The following is a 21,049-nucleotide window of genomic DNA, read 5'->3' as shown; positions in this document are numbered from 1 at the left end:
GAAAAGGTGGACTGCTTCCATAACATATAGAATAAGCAGCATCTTGCTTAGTCATATCAGTGGCCTCACGTTAAACATCTCATGGTGCTATCTAGAAACAATGCTACACTACATATTGCTATCAGTTACAGTAAGTTATATTTAGACATTGCTGTAATTAAATTGGTAAAATAGTTTATCGTTGACCATGGTGGATGAAGGGCAGACTGCAAGTCTGTAGTTTATATAAATCTGACAGCAACTGACAAATTTTATAAACCTAAATTTGTCAACATTAAGGACTTTTTTGGGGTATGTAACAAGAGTTATAAAACAAGGTTTCAGAGTCAGATCAATCATTTAACTATCAAACATCTGATCTGCTAGTGCACTGATCTCATGTTTTATTTATTGATCATCCCTTCATTTGCAGCTGGTCCTCCCACAATATACCAGTCTTATTTTTCCCTTGGGCTAACTGCCATCATAGCAGTCTGTATTCCAGCCAGGACAACAAAAGTGGAATTTGACTTATTTCCGTTTCTGCATCGCATTGGAAATCCACTAACTAGTTCAATGAGGTTCGTTGGCAACAGAAAGGTAAGCAACTGGGCAGCAGAAATAGTCTGACAGAGCCAATACCAAAGAGATCCTTAATACACATTTTGAACAGAAGGGAAATTTTTTTTCAGAAGTTTTATAAAACTATTTGTTCTGGAAATCTCTCCCAAAAAACACTAATAGTAATACTTGATTCTCAGAATTAACCAAAATAGAGCAAGCAATCACCTTTTTCTGAGAAAGATGAAAGACAGAAGATTTAGAGTCCAAATTTCACTTTTAGAGGAGCCAAGCTAATAATCATTCTAACTTCTGTTTTAACACAAAGTAGGAAAAATTAAATTTTAATTAGTTTAATGCATATTAATACGCATATGCCTATACATTTTTTGGAATGAATAGCAACTACCAGATCAATTAGGGAGAACACTAAAACAGATATCTTAATACGAACATAGAGTTCAGGTTCTCCTGAGCTCAGCTTCCTGATGGAACAATTTCAAAATCATATTAAGTCAAGCATCTCTGTAAATACAGCTCTTACTAAGAGTTCCTGTGAAAATAGCTTTATACAAACCACAAAGCTGGGCATGCCAGAATCAGGTTTCAGACTGTTTTTACCCTATTCCTTGCAGAGCAAAATTAAAGAACTTGAAACAGATCAATTTCACATGACTAAATTAGTTTTGGGGACAATGACCAACCTCTGAGCATCCTGCAAGTGTTTTAAAGTTGGACTGTTTAAGTTAAAGATTTCAGAGTGATAGCTGTGTTAGTCTGTGAATCTGTAGTTTTAAGAATGCTTGATAGAGATCTTGTAGGTGTTTGTCTCTGTCTGAGGGATTGGAGCAAATACTCACCTGCTGAAGTGAAAAAACAGATTGACAGAGCCAGAAGAATACCTACTCCAGGACAGGCCCAACAAAGAAAGTAACAGAAAGCCACTAGCCATCACCTTCAGCCCCCAACTAAAACCTCTCCAGCGCATCATCAAGGATCTACACAACCTATCCTAAAGGATGATCCCTCACTCTCACAGATCTTGGGAGACAGGCCAGTCCTCGCTTACAGACACCCCCCAACCTGAAGCAAATACTCACCAGCAACCACACACCACACAACAAACACACTAACCCAGGAACCTATCCCTGCAACAAAGCCCGTTGCCAACTCTGTCTACATATCTATTCAAGGGACGCCATCATAGGACCTAATCACATCAGCCACACCATCAGAGGCTTGTTCACCTGCACATCTACCAATGTGATATATGCCATCATGTGCCAGCAATGCCCCTCTGCCACGTACACTGGCCAAACCGGACAGTCTCTACGCAAAAGAATAAATGGATACAAATCAGACGTCAAGAATTATAACATTCAAAAACCAGTCGGAGAACACTTCAACCTCCCTGGGAACTCAATTACAGACCTAAAAGTCGCAATTCTCCAACAAAAAAACTTCAAAACAGACTCCAACGAGAAACTGCAGAACTGGAATTAATTTGCGAATTGGACACCATTAAATAAGGCTTAAATAAAGACTGGGAGTGGATGGGTCATTACACAAAGTAAAAACTATTTCCCCATGCTAATTTTCCCCCTACTGTTACTCAAACCTTCTTGTCAACTGTTTGAAATGGGCCATCCTGATTATCATTACAAAAGTTTTTTTTCCTCCTGCTGATAATATCCCACCTTAATTGATTAGTCTTGTTAGAGTTGGTATGGCAATACCCATTTTTCATGTTCTCTATGTATATATATCTTCCTACTATATTTTCCACTGCATGCATCCGATGAAGTGGGTTCTAGCCCACGAAAGCTTATGCTCAAATAAATTTGTTAGTCTCTAAGGTGCCACAAGTACTCCTCGTTCTTTAAGTTAAAGAGCGTCTCTCCAATTGCTCTGTGAAGGACCTACCCAGAACAGGGAGTATGAACAGCATGGGGCACTGGGAATTTGCACATGAGGGGGTCAAAGCCCCTTGCTGTGCATGCACTCCCAGGAGGCAAAGGTCAGCCACCCCTTTCTTTAAAGACCCAGCTGCTCTTGGCTCTTTTACTCCCATGGAAGATGGAAGGATGTTGGGTATGACAAAGTTCACTGTGCCTACCAGCCCTCCCAGGCTAGCCTGTGCTGGTGGGGGGCAATCTCAGTTGTCTTCCCAGCAGGCAGAGGGCAATCTGTGCTGTCTTTTCAGCCTATCTGCTCCAGGTCACAGATTTTGTGGGGGAGTTGGTCTGAGGATCCCTACAGCATGCCTCTTCCAAACTCAACTCACATGGTCCAAGTTTCCTTAAGGGAACAGGGTAAGCAACCCTGCTTCCCCGTCTCAGCCTAGGTACTCCCACTCTCCTGTCTCTTCAGGAGACTAGGAATCCCCATTACTCCTGTCCCCTGCTCCTTCTGATTCCTCTTGTGTGTGTGGTCCCTTCCAGTCCCCACACTGCCTCTCCTCTGCTGGGGGAGACCAATGAGGGGTGCTGCCTCCCCTTCCTCACCTGGTTGTTTCACAGATTTTTTTTTTTTAATTCAGAGGAGAGAGGCTTCTACTTTCCCCTCCAAATCCACTGTCTCTTGGCTTCTTGACCTGTTCTGTGGTAGGGGTCTTACTCAAGGTAATCTACCCTTCAGGGGGGCTTGCTCTCCTCCAAACTATCTCTGGAACCTGTTGATGAGCACAGGGGCAAAGCACTAAACATAGTGCCCCATATCCATGTTGAAGGTTCTAGGGAGCAAAGAGAGGAGTTCTCTCTCCATCCTGTGCAGAGATCCGGGAAAGTAAACGTCCTTCTGGTCCCAAACTTCAAAACAGGAGCAGCTAAAAGCTACCATGGTACTCATACTGCAGAACCTGGAGAATAGCATACAGATGAGTTCCCTTCAGAGCAGTTCACAAAAGTAATCATCTTTCATATTGAAATAGGAACATTTACAAGTTAATCGAAAGGTCTGAAATCCATTTGAGGGCTTCAGGAGATGCTATAGCTCCTGTAAATGAAAAGGTGGGGCACTTGGTTCACAGTGTTTGACAGTTTGGAGGTCTCCGCATTCATGCTGTGGCAAATCCTCGATTCTTCTTTAGTGCAGCAGGTGCACGCAATCCATGTAACGTCCCAATACTGCTGATAGTCATCCACTGTCTTTAGCAGAGCAAGAAACCAGGAGAGGTTTAAAGAAACCAGGATCATCTTCATGATGTATGTTATTTATGTCAGAGCCTGCCCATTGCATCTGCCAGGGTTGAAGTTGATATCAGAAGAGCTTCTCTAGATGCTCAGAATGGTCAGAGGGGCTTAAGACAAGTGTAAGGTCATGGAGTGGGAGCTGTGGTTAGTAACAGCTTTCTTGTACTTATGCAACATATTCCTCTCTCACTGGCTGGTTGGAGGAAGGATGTTTGTGAGGACTGGAAACCAAGGCAGTACAATGGACTTCAGGGTACCAGTTACAAGTCTGAGACATTTAGTTGGATATCAACAAGGTCTATGCAAGCTTTTCCCCTGAACAGGTACACAGTACTTAGCCGTGGAATAAACTGATCCCTTGGGAGGCCATTGTACAGACTCTGCTTTTTGCCAACCTGACTGCTGATGGAAATGGAACGCTCTGTCCAAAAACACTGACCTAATGAATCAAAACATCTGGTTGCACTGAAGAGGTTGGATCACTTCAGCAGAGCCCCTTATGCCAGATAGTGTCACAGGCTGATGACAAGTTGCAGCTGTTTTAAGCTTCTGCTGAAAGCTGGCCTCAATATGTGTAGTCAGTGCAAACAACTGGTCACAGCAGTTTTGCCCTGCCCTGAAACCTGCCTATGCTGGGGGAACCATAGTCTGCCTCGCCAGGATTGCTCGCGCCAGTAATCTCTCTCTCCTCTGTACAACATACATAGGGCAATAGCTTTCGGGGTTATTGAATGGTTTTCCAGGTGTGACACTGTGTAATTAAAATATAATCATCCAAATCATTATTTCTACCATTGTTATATACTTGCAACGAATCTTATGAAGAGTGTAACACGTGGCCAGAAAGGGTTAAGCATCCTGCAGGCTAATTAACCCACAGTCAGCCTGTAGAAACATGTTAGAAATGGTAATTAAGGCTACTCAAGGCTAGATAGGCTAGAACTTTGAAATGCAAACCTGTATTGTTAAAGAATTAGAGGTTATACTAATGGTGTGTATCTTAGAGGATAGCCATGTAAACAGACATTTTCTGTCTGTCACTATCACTATTAATTCAGAGATCAAAAGGGAATATTAACATTTAGATGAATCTTGGGTGAAATAAGTCATTGTCTATATGTTTCTTTGAAGTTTGTAATAGACTGTAATGAATAAATTGCCCTATGTTAATTTGTGTAACTAATTACTGGTGGTGTTCAGGAAACAAAGTTACATCAAAAACTTATTGTTTACCGATGACTGTATGGGTAAACAGGCTGCTAGAAAACTGTATAAAAAGACCTATGGGTCCTGATCCTGTCATCTCAGATCTGCTTGAGGCTTCAATGCAGGAGAATCTTAAGATACAAGATTGAGATCCCAGTGCTGACTAGTCTGCCCTGAATATGATATTGGACATTGGACTATAACCTATGGACTAAAATCTACAAGAACTCTTTGCAACTATAAAGCTTACCATCTCTGCTATAAATCTGAACCTCAAGAACTGAACTCATGTCTGTATGTATATTGATCTTTTAACCATACTCTCTTCTTTTTAAATAAATGTTAGTTTACTTAATAGTAATTGGCTGTAAGCATGTATTTGGATAAGATCTGGAACATTTATTAACCTGGGAGATAATGTGTCTGATCCTTTGGGATTGGTAGAACCTTTTCTTTTATATGATGAAAGAAGATTCTCAAAATCATAATATTTGACTTGGGTACCTGGCTGGAGGCCCGAGGCTGGATTACTTCAAGGGAACTGTGTTGTTGGCTTTTGGGCAGCCAGTGAGGTAATAAAGAAACTGTTTTGTGCTGGCTTGGTAAATTTAAGCATAGAAAATATCCACCAGCTTTGGGGATTATCTGCCTCATTCTTTGCAGATCACCCTAATTGAGTGACCTCAGCTGCCTTCCTCCCCCCCACGACCCCAGTCACACCAGGTTTTAAAATGGCAATGACCTTGGTGGTGATGGGGGACTTCAACTACCCAGATATCTGTTGGGAAAATAACACAGCAGGGCACAGATTATCCAACAGGTTCTTGGAATGTATTGGAAACAATTTTTTATTTTAGAAAGTGGAGAAAGCTACTAGGGGAGAGGCTGTTCTAGATTTGTTTTTGACCAAATAGGGAGGAACTGGTTGAGAATTTGAAACCCAAAATGGAAGACAGCTAGCATAGGCGCCGACTTCTCCTCTTTCCCCTGGGTGCTCGACCCCCTACCTCTGCCTCTGGCCCCACCCCCACGCCATCCCTTCCATGAGGCCCACCCCTGCCCTGCCTCTTCCCACCCCTTCCCCACCCCCATTCCAACCCCTTCCCAAGTCCCCGTCCCAACTCTGCCCCCTCCCTGCCAATATTCCAAACCCTTCCCCAAATCCCCGCCCTGGCCCTGCCTCCTCCCCTGAGCGCGCCACGTTCCCGCTCCTCCCCCCCACCCCCCGAGCATGCTAAGCGCCGCCAAACAGGCTGGGAGGGCAACGCTGGGAGGTAGGCGGGGGAGCAGCGATGTGGCACGCTCGGGGAGGAGGAGAAGGTAGGGCTGGGGGAAGGGGAGCTTGGCTGCCGGTGGGTGCAGAGCACCCACTAATTTTTCCCCATTGGTGCTCCAGCCCTGGAGCACCCACGGAGTCAGTGCTTGTGGCAGCTAGGGTGCAAGTGATCATAAAATGATAGAGTTCAAGATTCTAAAGAATGGTAGGAGGGAAAAGAGCCCAATAAAGATAATGGATTTCAAAAAGGCAGACTCCAGGATTTGGTAAGTAAGATCCCATAGAAAACAAGTCTAAGGGTGAAGCCTGTTCAAGAGAGTTGGCAGTTTTTCAAAGAGACATTATTAAGAGCACAAGAGCAAACTATCCCAATGCATAGGAAAGATAGGAAGTATGGCAAGAGACAACCCTGGCTTAACCAGGAGATTTTCAATGATCTGAAAACTCAAAAAACATACCAAAAAAGTCCTACAAAAAGTGGAAACTAGGTCAAATTACAAACGATGACTATAAACAAATAAGTGTGTAGGGACAAAATTAGGAAGGCTGAGGCACAAAACAAGATTAAACTAGCTAGAGACGAAGGGTAACAAGAAAACACTCTACAAATGCATCAGAAGCAAGAGCAAGACCCAGGGCAGGCCCATTACTCAATGAGAGGGAGAAAACAGTAACAGAAAGTGTGGAAATATCAGAAGTACTAAATGACTTCATTTCAGTTTTCACCAAAAGGTTAGTAGTGCCTGGACATCTAACGTAGTGAATGACAGTGAAAATGAAGAATCAGTCTAAAATATGGAAAACAACAAGTTAAAAATTACTTAGACAAGTTAGATGTCTTCAAGTCACCAGGACCTGATTAAATACATCCTAAAATACTTAAGGAGCTGATTGAGGAGATATGACCATTAGTGATTATCTTCGAAAAGTCAGGAAAGACAGGAGAGATTCCAGAGGACTGGAAAAGAGCAAATATACGACCAATCTATAAAAAAAGGAAATAAGGACAACCCGGGGAATTATGGACCCCAGTCAGTTTATTTCAGTATCTGGAAAGGTAATGGAGCAAATAATTAAGCAATTTGCAAACACCTAGAAGATAATAAGGTGATAAGTAATAGTCAGCATGGATTTGTCAAGAAAAAAAAAAAGTCAAACCAACCCAATAGCTTTCTTTGACAGGTTAACAAGCCTTGTGGATGGGGGAAGCAGTAGATGTGGCACATCTTGACTTTAGTAAGGCTTTTGATACTGTCTCGCATGACCTCATAAACACACTAGGGAAATACAACTAAGATGGAGCTACGAGAAGGTGGGTGCATAACTGGTTGGAAAACCATTCCCAGAGAGCAGCTATCAGTGGTTCAGAGTCAAGCTGGAAGGGTATATTGAGTAGGGTCCCGCAGGATTCTTTTCAATATCTTCATCATTGGTTTAGATAATGGCATAGAGAGTACAATTAAAATTTATGGACGATACCAAGCTGAAGTAAACAGGACAAAATTCAATAAAGACAAATGCAACTTACTCCACTCAGGAAAGAACAAATCAGTTGCATACATACAAAATGGGATATGACTGCCTAGGAAGGAGTACTGCAGAAAGGGATCTGAGGTTCATAGTTGATCACAAGCTAAATATGAGTCAACAGTGTAATATGTGCAAAAAAAGCAAACATGCTGGGATGTATTAGCAGGAGTGTTGTAAGCAAGACACGAGGAGTAATTCTTCTGCTCTACTCCACGCTGATTAGGCCTCAACAGGAGTACTGTGTTTAGTTCTGAGGGCCACCTTTCAGGAAAGTTTTGGACAAATTGGAGACAGTCCAGAGAAGAGCAACAAAAATGATTAAAAGTCTAGAAAACATGACCTATGAGGGAAGATTGAAAAAATGGGTTTGTTTAGTCTGGAGAAGAAAAGAGAGGGGACATAACAGTTTTCAAGTACATAAAAGGTTGTTACAAAGAGGAAGGAGGTAAATTGATCTTGTTAACCTCTAAGGATAGGACAAGAAGCAATGGGGCTTAAATTACAGCAAGGGCAGTTTAGGTTGGACATAAGGAAAAAAACTTCCTGTGAGGGTAATTAACCACTGAAACAAACTGCCTAGGGAGGTTGTGCAATCTCCATCATTGGAGATTTCTAAGAGCAGGTTAGACAAACACCTGTCAGGGATGGTCTAGATAATATTTAGTCCTGCCATGAGTGCAGGGGACTCGCTTAGATGACCTCTCAAGGTCCTTTCCAGTCCTACGATTCTATGATTGTCACCAAGCTGTTGGGAGTTTGCTGGTGGTGATGACTACAGTAAGTAGCGCTGCCATCCAGTGTGCAAGTATCTAAGGAAGTCTGGAAGAATGCCGTCAATGCCAGCATCAATCTCAGTTCTTGTAAAGGACTGACAGACTTGACAAACGGGCACTTCGTGGGCAGAACTCCGTAAGAGGTGTTTTTGCCTCTTTTTGTTTTGTCAGCTTACAATAATTTCTGAATTAGGTGGCTAGCAATGCTGCTAACAGTGACTTGCGGTATGCGCACAGGTAATGGCACCACTTCACAGAAGGGTCCACACTTTACAGCTTGAGTGCATGAAGTCTGTGACCTCCACTGTTGCTGTCCATTGTTGTCATCTTGTAGACCAGGGTGCCCAACCTACGACCCACCAGAGCATTTCAGAAGGCCCGCAGCCTGCTTCAATGCAGGAGATTTATTAGCATTAGATTTACTGCACCATCTACTCAGGACACTCCCTACACTAACACAGGAACAAATCAACATACCCTCAGAGCCCCGACCGGGGTTATTCTATCTACTACCCAAGAGCCACAAACCTGGAAATCCTGGACGCCCCATCATCTCTGGAATTGGCACTCTCACTGAAGTACTGTCCGGATATGTGGACTCTCTACTCAGACCCTATGCCACCAGCACTCCCAGCTATCTCCGTGACACCACTGATTTCCTGAGAAAACTAAAATGCATTGGTGATCTTCCAGAAAACACCATCCTAGCCACCATGGATGTGGAGGCTCTCTACACAAACATCCCACACACAGATGGAATACAAGCGGTCAGGAACAGTATCCCTGATGATGCCACAGCACAACTGGTTGCTGAGCTCTGTGACTTTATCCTCACACACAATTATTTCAAATTTGGTGACAATATATACCTCCAGGCCAGTGGCACTGCTATGGGCACCCGCATGGTGCCAACATTTTTATGGCTGACCTGGAACAACGCTTCTTCAGCTCTCGTCCACTCACGCCCCTTTTCTACCTATGCTACATTGATGACATCATCATCTGGACCCATGGGAAGGAGCCTCTGGAAGAATTCCACCCCGATTTCAACAGCTTCCACCCCACCATCAACCTCAGCCTGGACCAATCTACATGGGAGGTCCACTTCCTAGACACCACGGTACAAATAAGTGACAGTCACGTTAACATCACCCTATACTGAAAACCCACCAACCGCTATGCCTACCTTCATGCCTCCAGCTTCCATCCTGGACACACCACACGATCCATCGTCTACAGCCAAGCGCTGAGGTACAACTGCATTTGCTCCAACCCCTCAGACAGAGACCAACACCTACAAGATCTTCACCAAGCATTCTCAAAACTAATATACCCGTACGAGGAAATAAGGAAACAAATCAACAGAGACAGAAGTGTACCCAGAAGCCTCCTGCTGCAAGACAAGCCCAAGAAAGAAACCAACAGAACTCCATTGGCCATTACCTACAGTCCTCAACTAAAACCTCTCCAATGCATCATCAGTGATCTACAACCCATCCTGGACAACGATCCCTCGCTTTCAGAGGACTTGGGAGGCAGGCCAGTCCTCACCCACAGACAACCCCATGTTTATATTATTTTACTTTACACAGGTGAGTAAACAGAAACAACCTACGTACAGTATTGTCTATCTAAATATATATGAAACAAGTTTAACTTAAAATATAAATCAGTACAGGTAACTTTAAATCTTATTAAAGATATGTAGAATCTGTTTGGTCCACACAAGGTTGTGCTTAGGTTTACGTGGCCCTCTTGTGTAATAAAATTGGGCACCACTGTTGTAGACTCCATCATCAATTCCAGGAGAGCTGTGGCTAAGTCCAGGTCACCAGTAGCTTCATACTCCCTTAGGAGCGTTTTGCTCTCTCAACTCCATCATGGCATAAAGAAGTTCCTGTAACCAAGGGTGATATTCTTCTTTGAAGCTTCAATAATAAGCTTTGTAAAAGAGTCAAAGTTTTTGGAATTTGGTGGTATGCTACTGATGTTTTTTTTGAGACGCTGGTAATGACAGGGAGTTTGAGGACAATGTATGCCACCACTGGCCAGTGCTGACTGTGCGGAAAGTGGTCCAGGACAGTTTGAGAGGCAATAAGTGATGATCTGCTGGAGTCAATGGACACAAAATGTAAGTCAGGTGTCTATTCTTTTTTCTTTTAGGCTGAATGGAAGGTACCCTTTTGTTTTGCATTGAACAGCTCAGTGAGCTGTTCACCTGCAGCACTGTTTGTTGAATAACCCCATGCTATATGGTGGCTATTAAAATTGCCAGGGTACACAGACGTCTTATGATTGATATTATGATTAAGAGTAAAGTCATCATGCTAATGCACAAGATGAAGTGCAATAGACTAGAAACAAGACAATGAAACCATGCACAAATTAAAAAAAATGAGTCACCTCCTACCTCTCGTTATAAGCTATTTCTGTGTTCACTGTAACAGCTGTAGGTACACACTTAAGTGCAAATACAATTTTCAAATTGGTCCTCAGTCACATTAAGAGGACTCTAGTTATAACAAACTTATTATCTGTACCACTCAACAAATGGGACAAGCAAGCACATTTCAGCTATGTGCTGTAAGTTTTCACATTTCCTGATAAATGAGCTAAGAGTTCTCCAACAAGGTGCTTTAATTTTCTAAGAGATTTTCTTGGAGCAGATCAAACTAAGAACAGCTGCTGGGGAGAAAAACAAAAAACAAAACAAAAAAACACCACCAAGTCTGCAGTTTCAAGATACTGAATATATCCCACAGCTGTGTACATTTAGTGAACAGTGTTGTCTGCTGGTGAAATATTTCAATACTTCTATGGGGAGGACTATTCAAAGGTAATACTGCACTTAGGTAATTTTACTGCGGTGCTGTTAGACAACTACTATACCAAACCCATAGCAACATTGTTTACTTTGCTTACTCCTTAGTGAATTACATGCCAACGGAGAGAATAGTTGGTTTTAATGCATTAGGCAGCTACTTCTGCTGTTATAAGCAGGTTTCCTAAAAATAAGCTTACAGAACATTTGATGTTCAATAACTGATTTAATCATGAGATATACAGCTCTGCATTAGTATGAAATCTAGATGGACCACTACATTATATGAAGAATTTAGCATATTTTAGTCACTTGTCCTAGACAAGCATTTGAATTGTTAGACTAGTCTACCCTAAACAGTAAGGCTGTCTAGACACTGTATTCAAGGAGAAAGAGAACACCATCTGTACAGAAAAGCATTCATCTTTCCCTTTATTTGCACAGATTTCCTGTGACCCACTTTTTGAAGAAACACTATTGCATCTCTCCATCTTGCTGTTCTAAGGAGTCAGTAAAGTCAGGGATACTGGCATAGTTTAGTTACGTGTACTTGCTCCATTTCCCTATTTTTGAAAAATGCTGACAGCTATAGCATAAAGGCAAGGAACGAAAAGCCTCTGAAAGGCCATACTAATATAACTCAAGTATATGCACAACAGCATGCCACTACCTTGTCCAGGCAGGAGGCAAGCAATCAAATAGAGGAAAAAAGACAGACATTGAAGGAAAACATACAGATAGAAAACTGACAGGTCTGAAACAGATGTCTTAAAGGGCACTGGGAATTTATTTCAGGGAGAGTGAAAGGAAAAGGAGAGTAGTTTTAGATTTAAAGTCTTTACCAGATGTGTTCAGTCTTTTAAAAAAAAAAAAAAAATCAGCACTGTGTATTATTACTGCTCTGTCAGTCACTCTGGGAAAAGCCAGACACCAGAGAGATTATATAGCTCAAGGCATATTGTGGTCTACTCTTCAGAGTAGAAAGAGCTTATTATAAGGCAAGGCAGACCACAGTACATTTACAGCTGTAAAATTCCTGGTTAAAATCAGCTTGTTGCAATCAGAACACTACCAGCCACCTAATTTTATTTGAAAAATCAAAAGGCATTATTAATACTTAAACAAGTAGAAGCTCTGGATAGGAAGACCACCTTTCCAATGTTATTATTTTAAATACAAGTATTTTAAATAAGAGAAAGCTAGCTAGCTTAAATAAAAATCAAACATATGAAACATGCAATATTTGAATCACCATCACTACTATAACAAGTTGGGGCACGGTAGGAATAAAACCTTAGCATTAAGAAAGGAGGATTAAGTTTTCCAGGTACTAGTCTAATAATTGGATGCCCATTTTGCTCTCATTTTCTATGAGTTTCCCACATCATCTTTTAGGGTAGATGTAGATCTCTTTCACGACATGGTTGGCATTTCATAATTCTTGCTCCTCAGGCCTCCAACCCCCATCTTCCTCTTCCTAGAACATCATGGGATATATTGCTAATGTGTGGATAGTTGCAGCACTTCCGCAACTTTCATATGACTTTGAAGAGGACAACTGAACAACACCCCCACCCAGAATTTTCCCTACTGTTCTTAAGAATTAAGCCTCCAAAACAACTCTTAAAAAGCAGATTTCTCCACTAACTGAGGCAGCTACCCAGGGCCATGGCCTGGTTGCATAAGGAGCATCTATAGGATTCTTCTCCTTGCATTTGGTTCGTCAGCAACAGCATTAAAAAAAAAAAAAAAAAATTTAACTCCATTCTTTTATAACAGCAATCTAGAGATAAACTTAGTATTATATACAAATATACAACTAAGTTGGTGTATGGAAATCCCTAAAGCTGTATTGACAAGTCCTGCTACTAATCACTTTCTTCAAACTTAGTGACATTGATCACATTGTGGTTGATGTTTTTCTACTGTGTCCTTTCTTTTTACTTGATAGTATCAGTTAAAGTCTTTCATCTCATGTTTATCTACAAATTTCCGCTTTTCTTACATTTAGATGCATGACCTGTTTATAAATTTTCCTATCAAAACTCTACATAATAAGCTTTTCTCCTTCCTTCCTTATTTTAATATCTTAATTTTGAGTTTAACTTTGGCTATTGTTAAAGGGATTTCTCCCTTCATAAGTAGTCAAAAGTTTGTGTCTATGCATCCATCAACTTTCCATCTTTTCATTAACATAGCTATTTCCTCTAAGCTAGCTAGAGATTACTTTATATAGAATGGAGAGTAATCCTTCGTATTTCACAGATGTAGTGAATAGTTTTTCAAATTCTATCAGCTTTCTGCTTAGGTTTGCCTTTTTGTGTGGGTGAGTTGGCAAATTTCTCAATGATTGGTATTGATATATTGGAAGTTTGGTGTCTTTTGGTGAGTTGTGTATCATCAAGCAATCAAAATGTGTGGTTTCAAAACAGCCGGCCAAGTTGATATACCTATAAGTTCCTAAACATCAAAACTTCCCAGGCTTTTACTGGGGTTAAATTCCATATTATCTACTATGAGCAATGGCTTAGCTTTCTAAATAAGTTATCCCAAGTTTCTACTATTGCTTTCATAAAAGGGTGATTATACATTGATTTTGGCCTATAAAAGATTTCTTTAACCAGGGAATTGGGTAAATTTGATCCCTCAAAATGAAATCTTTCTGGGTCTACCTGCTGCTTATTAGGGTTTGGCATTAGCTACTACACTAGGTTTCTAATCTGACTAGCTTTATAAATGGCGCTTAATGTTTGATAGTGTCAATAGTTTTTGCCATGGTCTCTGTAAACTAGACTGCTTAACCCTGGATTTCTTATTTACTCAATTTAGTTTAATCAGAAACTGCCCAGAACTAAAACCAGAGGTGTTTGGAAAAGGATGTTAATTTAAGGTAAGATATTCATCTTAACTGATGCAATTTTGCCTAGCTATGAAATTTTGTATTTTGACCAATTTTCCAGATATATCTTGATGCCCTTAAATCAATGGAGCATAATTATTATAAGTCTTACTAGCTTTTAGGAATGTGTATTCCCAGGTATCTTACAGAAGTAGTTACCAATTTGTATTTGTAATTCTCTTTTATATCTTTCCATAGATCAGAGCACACACTTACGTGCAGGAGTTCTGATTTACCAGTTTTTTAAAATCCTGATGTTTTGCCAAATGATAAGATTTCCTCTTGAAACTCTAGTAGCATTAATACCATCTGCATAAAGTTACCATAGGGAACACAAGTTAATTTCATTTATATTAGGATTATTTCTGACCAGTTAGATGAATGACTCCATTACCATGGCAAAAAGAGGTGAATAATGACATCCTTGGTGTGTGCGCACACGCCTCAAAAAAAGGGAAAATTTTATGATAAATATCCAGTTACTCTTACAGAAGACTATCGGTTGGAAAATAAGACCAATCTAATTTTGAAATTTGGGGCCTAAACCAAAGCATTCTTTACTTACAAAAAAGAACATTAACTAGCATGCCAACTATTGCTCTGCAATGTTGAAGATTTAACAGATGGTGAAATAAATTCTAAGACTGTTAGATCAATAGGTCTTTTAATCCTAGTTCTGTGTAATGCCAGGTTTATTATAGTATTAAAACATCAGGGTGTCTTTTTAATTTAATAAATGCATTGTGATTGAGACAAAGCCACAGGCAGAGCACCAAACATCACTAGACGCTTATATTAACTGTTCACTCCCTCTCATATCTTAATGTTCTAAAAGTTATAGTATTTTTTTTCTCAACATACTACAGAAGAGAGATTTTAGCAGAAAGTATAAATGTAACATGCCTGTTTTCCACACTACTGTCTTAACATTATTTAATATTGTAGTACTTATTACATCACACATCTTCAATGCACTATTATGTATCTCTATAGTTCTGAGAGTCAACTGTCAACCCTTCTCCCTCAAAAACAGACAGGTTCTCACAGGTACACCAACTCCTTCCAATATTTGTATTAAACACACATTATACCAAAAATCAAGCAGCTGGGCTATAGCGGGAAGTGAAAGTGTAAGAACTTGTGGACTAGAACCTGGGACAGCTGACGTTCCACTGTGCTACTAGGAGGTCATGTGGAGCCACAGCCAGGGAGCACTATGGATCACAGGTGCCACAGGAAGTACCACCCAAGGAACCCAGGAGTGACAGTACCCTACAGCTCTCTGATTGGCCAAGTGCCCTATTTAATCTTGGAGGGCGCCTGAGGAAGTTGTCTGGGCAACCACAGACTTTTGGCTTGCTGCATCTTCAAAGCTCACCTCATCCCCGACCCCAGCTTGACTATGAAACGGACTCCTGCCTCCAAACTGGTTCTACCTCTAATTGGCATATGACTCTGATCCTGGCTTACTGAACCCGGCTCTAGCAATTCCTCTGACCCCTGCTCACCGACTACCATCCCTGATGTGTGGATCCCAGCCGAGCTGTAACTGCTAGGCCAGACTTCCTACGTCCCAGTCTTCTACAGAATGCAATTTCAAACTCAACACATCCTGTTGGCTGTGTCCACTCCAAGCTTTTTCTGAAAATCACCCAACTCTACTGGTAATAAGGATCAGAAGATTAGTGTGAACTGGCCATTAATACTGGTGAATAAAAAACACTCCAAAAGAGGTGACCAATATATTCTAGTGCTTCTGCTGTGGCTCATCCCAGTGGAGAGGATCCAATGCAAAATTTTCAGGTATGGCTCACTGCAAACAAGATCATAGTGTTTTCAGAAACTAGGTAACTTTCATACCAAGAAAGAGCAATTGGAGGCCAGGGTAACGTAGTTTTCTCCCACATATGCAGCTTCTACACTGTCATGCTTAACAAGAATTCCCTGTTGACAATGCAATTTTCACCATTTCCTTCTTAATAATGAATGGTAACTAACTTGGCACCATCTACACAACTTCCAACTTATTGTTCCAAAAGAAAGTTAAAAGCTCCTAGGCTAAGCATACACTGCTAGACAGAGCTGGAGAGTTCCGATTTGGGGACCGGGGGTAAAGAAGTAGACTTCAAAGAAAGGGATAAGAGTACCTGTAATGAGGAATAAAAGGGGTGTGCCCCTTTTTTGATTTATGATACAAAGCCTCAAGTTGGTTTTTATTTTTAAACTAGAAATGGCTCAGGTTTTGCCCATCATGTCTCCTCCTTCCCCACACCCACAAAAAAAAAAAAAAAAAAAAAAAAAAGTTAAAAGATAGAGAAACCATGTAAATGAGGTATGATTAAGAAAAGAGGTCTTTAAGAATTTAATCTCACTCAACTGAAAACAGATATAGACTGAAGGGCTCAGAAAAAGCCCACAAGGAGTCCACAGCAAAACATCCAAGCCTTCTTTACATAAAATTTAGTGTCTTTCTGTGTGTGTGTGTGTGTGTGTGTGTGTGTGTGTGTGTGTGTGTGTGTGTGTGTGTAAATTGCAAAGTCAAGCACATGCCAGAATTAAGGTTGCCTGTGCAACCTTAACTTGGCCCCTTTATGCATGAGAATACAGTCTTTAATTACCGGTACATAACACACTCCAAACTCCTCCCTCTTTCAGTGCTCAGAATGGATCTGCTCAGGAGATGAATCACGGTGGTGTAGCACAGGAGGCTCTTGGCTGTAGGACCCCTACCTCATTCGGGGAAGTCAGGGGTGTATCTGTTGTGGTAACTGGAACAGGCAGGCCTAAGCCTACCCACAACTAAGGTCCAACCCCCTCAATTGAGGCTGTTAAAACGCCAGTAGGCAAGACCTGACTGCTCAGGCATCAGAGAAACAATCATGGACACCAAATGTTGGTTCAAGAAGAGGGCCAGATGCATGCTGGAGGAGTAGGCCCACAAAAAGTTAAAACGGGAAATGTAAATGTGGTCCAGCTGGGAGTGGGAGAGAGATGAAAGTGTGTGTGTTGGGTGTGTGGGTTCTCTGAGGCCTTTTCAATTAGAGACTCCAGGGGATGGGCAGCATTGCCCCACTTTGCTGCCAGAACCTCTTTGGCTAGCTCCAGCTGCTGGACCTTCTCCTGCAGTGTGGTAGTAGGAACAGCAGTAGTCCCTCCTCCCCCTTTTAAGACGAGAGAGAGTTGCTAGGCCAGTGACTTGCATTTGCCACACTTGCCTCCATTCCCTATCACCAGTATCCAATCCTCATTGGGGGTTGGAGAGTAGGCTCACAAGGCAACGGCGAACAGATGGGGACCAGAGGTATGAGGGTTAGTTAGGAAGATGGGGAAAGGGCAGTTTCCCCTCAAGATGGACTGGCTCCCTGACATTGCCTATAACCCTACCTTCTGAGTACCCCACCTGACTGTTAACAGCTAAGTGGTCCTGTCAGCTCAGTTAGGTGTAACTACCCCAGTGCCAGGGTGGATTTGATTTAAATCACTAGTCAGGAAGACTATTTAATCATGGATTTCTACATAAGAGTGCATTCTTGTTGGTTATAACCTTAATACATATTCTTCTCTTCACAACTCAGAGATAGATGTAGGTTTCGTTTTTAGAAGGTACACATTATACATTTTTAAGTGATTTATTTTGAAAGCTTTTCAGATTAGTTTTACAGCTGTATCAGAAAATGAATGATTGTTTGGTTATTTCATTTACCAAAGGTAATTGAAGCAGATATTTATGAAGTCATTGGGAGGTGAACAATCTCCAATTCAACAGGTTAATCATTAATATTTGGAGGATTTTCTTGCCATGCTGTATTAGGAGGAGAACATCACCAGACAGACATTTAAATTGTTTTATTTAACTAAAACAACAACATTATGTATTCGGGATTTTTTTCTTCAACAGTAAACAATATTTTAACAAAACAAGCATATGAATTTTTGAATTTAGTTAAATATTCAAAGTTTTAAAATCAGGTTTTTGTTAAAATTGTTTTAACTAAAATAGTTAAATGAATTTTAAAAAACAACAACAACAAGAATTAAATTGACTAGGTCAGCCAGATCAACATGAGAAACTTAAAATATTGGCTTCGGCAGCTAACTCAGTTATCTTCACCTTCATTTTCCTGTTTGCTCATAATCTGGAAAAGAAAAACGAGCTTTGCTGCTTTTTCAGGTCCCAAACGATTTCTCAATTTGGAATGAATTAGTCCAAAGGAATAAAATATTCTTTCTACACCGGCAGAAGATGCTACGGCTGTTAAAAGTGAGATCATCACTTCCACAGTCTCTGAGTCCAAGTGCAGATAACTCAAACTATAGAAAATGATGGTCATCTTGAAGGTGGATAGTCTTCAGAATCCTGTATGTTGAGGATGGATTCTCTTAAACAAAATAAGTCAATGCAGTTATTTAATTATTATTACCATACTGCTCATTTAGTACTACTCACTGCATTCACTGATACTCAGTACTACTTTAAAGGTGAAATTGTAAAAGAAAAAAATGCCTATTTCAACTATTTTTTATTACAACTGCATCTAAAATGCTAGTACCATAAAGTAACAACTATATTTTTTGCTTAAACATGAAAATTCAAGAATAGTCCAGAAGGAAGACAGGCAGTCCTTAAGAAAGAAGTATGAAATAAAAAAAGTTTACCAACCTGAAGATCCTGTATGTTCAGACATGTTCCTTTCAACGCAGCTTCCTCCTGAGAAGGAACACTTCTCATGATGTTGTCATATTCGGGCAACCAGGCCTTGCATTTCTTTGTTGCACTCTTTGCATTTTGCACGTATTCCTGTCTTACCCACAGGTAGAGGAACTTCATTAAAATATTCCCAAACTGGGTCTCTTTTACAGCTTTCTGCCATTATAGGTTTTTCCTCCTAGTGAGAATGGTATGGTAGATCTCAGATCAATGAAAGCTACACTCAGACCTCAAGACTTCTGGAATATGCTGCTCAAACAGTTTCACTTTTGTTTCTACTGCCTGTCCCTCCCTTCTCACATTTATCTCCAGACTTCTCCTTGTCCAGATCTATTCTGCCCCCAACAATCTTCTATTCATTGAACTTTTTGAAACTTTGAACTTTTAGAGAGAGGTAAGGGACTGACTCTCTGTACACAAATTTGCAGAGGGACAACAGGGTTGAGGTCTGTTATTTCTCACCTTTATATATTATTTAAAAACATTTTTGCTGTTAATAAGCATGTTATCTCTGGAGACAAATCCACAGTTTGAGAACTGAAAAACTTAGCATCTCTGATGGTATCTTCTAGACTGAGCACTGAGTCCCATTGGATAGATAGAAAGATTAACCTAAATAATCTATACAGAAGCCCCTGGAACCCCATAAAATTGGGTCCCTAATCCATGAACTATTGGAATTCATTTACAAAACTTTTCTTAAACATTACATGAATATATTCTCATACTATAGAATTAGAATTTATAATCCCTATTCCATGATGAGATATCTTTGAGCTATAATGCATCTATCTTTAGATGGTTTTTTCCTCAAAAAAATCCGATTTAACTAAAAAATGTTAATTTTTTTTTTTAAATTATTGATTTTTATCCACCCTGCTCAGTGCCTAAGTGGGATTTGTCAGAGACACAGGGGCAGAGGGAACCAGGCAGTGAGAGTCCGTGGTGGTGGCGGCAGGGCCAGCACCCTCCTCGGTATTAGGGGTGCCCAGCATCCTTTGTCAGGCCAAGGGACAGGTCCCTCCTGACATGCCCCAAAGCCTGGCAGAAAAGCAAGCACTGAATGAATCCAGTAGAGGAAGCCCTGATAGAGTATTACAAAAGACCCCTCCAGATTCCCCCTGCCACTCACTAAGGGCTTGGCTACACTCGGGACTTCACAGCGCTGCCGCCAGTGTAGTCGCGCTGCCAGCGCTGCGAGAGAGCTCTCACAGCGCTGTATGTACTCCACCTCTCCGAGGGGAGTAGCTTGCAGCGCTGCGAGTGAGCAGCGCTGCAGGCACTGATTACACTGGCGCTGTACTCGCTGCGCTCAGGGGGGTGTTTTTTCACACCCCTGAGTGCAGCAAGTTGCAGCGCTGTACAGCGCCAGTGTAGCCAAAGCCTAACTGTAGAACCTGGGAGGATTACTTGCCAGCGGAACAAAAGCATGCAACAGAGGATGGGATCTTTGCAACCCAGGTGGAGAGGGGTACTGGGAAAGGTGTTTTCCCAGGGATGTAAGAGGAAGCTAAAAAGGTAGCACTGTGGAGGAAGGACAGGACAGAGCCGAGAGCCATCAGTACAGCCAGATCCTCCAAGGGCTCGAGAGGGACAAAGAGGCCCCCACCAAAAATGCTTTTCTCCACAACCTTGACGACGGCCTGAGATGGAGGCAATGTGGGGCCATAGTAGTGGCAGCAGCTAATAGAGGGATAACAGATGGCGATGGGACAGCAGGTGGGGCAGTGGCCACCTAGGTACATGGCCTGGGGGTGAACGGCAGATGCTCCCACAGCTGGTAAAAGGGACAATGGGGTTGAGATGGGTGGGAGATGTGGTAGCAGTAGCCACTGCAGATTTCTGGGCAGGGCTTGTTCTTGCCCTGGCCTTCCTTGCTGACTGAGGGGGCTCTGCCAGTAGTGATGGTTTGGCAGGGGAATCCCTGCCTGTGCCTTCTGCTACAGACCTGATGGAAGTGCTGATGGTGCTGGTAGAGCTGTTGATAGCCATGGGTAGGGCCCTACCAAATGTGTGGACCATTGTGGTTAATTTCACAGCCATAGGATTTGAAAATTGGTAAATTTCATGTTTTCAGATTTTAAAATCTGAAATTTCAGTTATAA

At 41.5% G+C, this 21,049-nt stretch overlaps 1 protein-coding gene across 1 annotated transcript in view; it reads right to left on the bottom strand.

The window, feature by feature from the left end:
* Positions 1 to 21,049, bottom strand: part of GGPS1 (geranylgeranyl diphosphate synthase 1) — a 48,215-nt gene that overhangs the window by 7,578 nt on the left and 19,588 nt on the right. The gene's annotated exons all lie outside the window — the stretch shown is intronic.

The sequence above is a fragment of the Emys orbicularis genome, chromosome 3 (genome assembly GCF_028017835.1).
Source record: "Emys orbicularis isolate rEmyOrb1 chromosome 3, rEmyOrb1.hap1, whole genome shotgun sequence".
NCBI lineage: Eukaryota > Metazoa > Chordata > Testudines > Emydidae > Emys > Emys orbicularis.
Note: the sequence above shows the minus strand (reverse complement) of the source record. Positions and strands in the feature narration are given on the sequence as shown.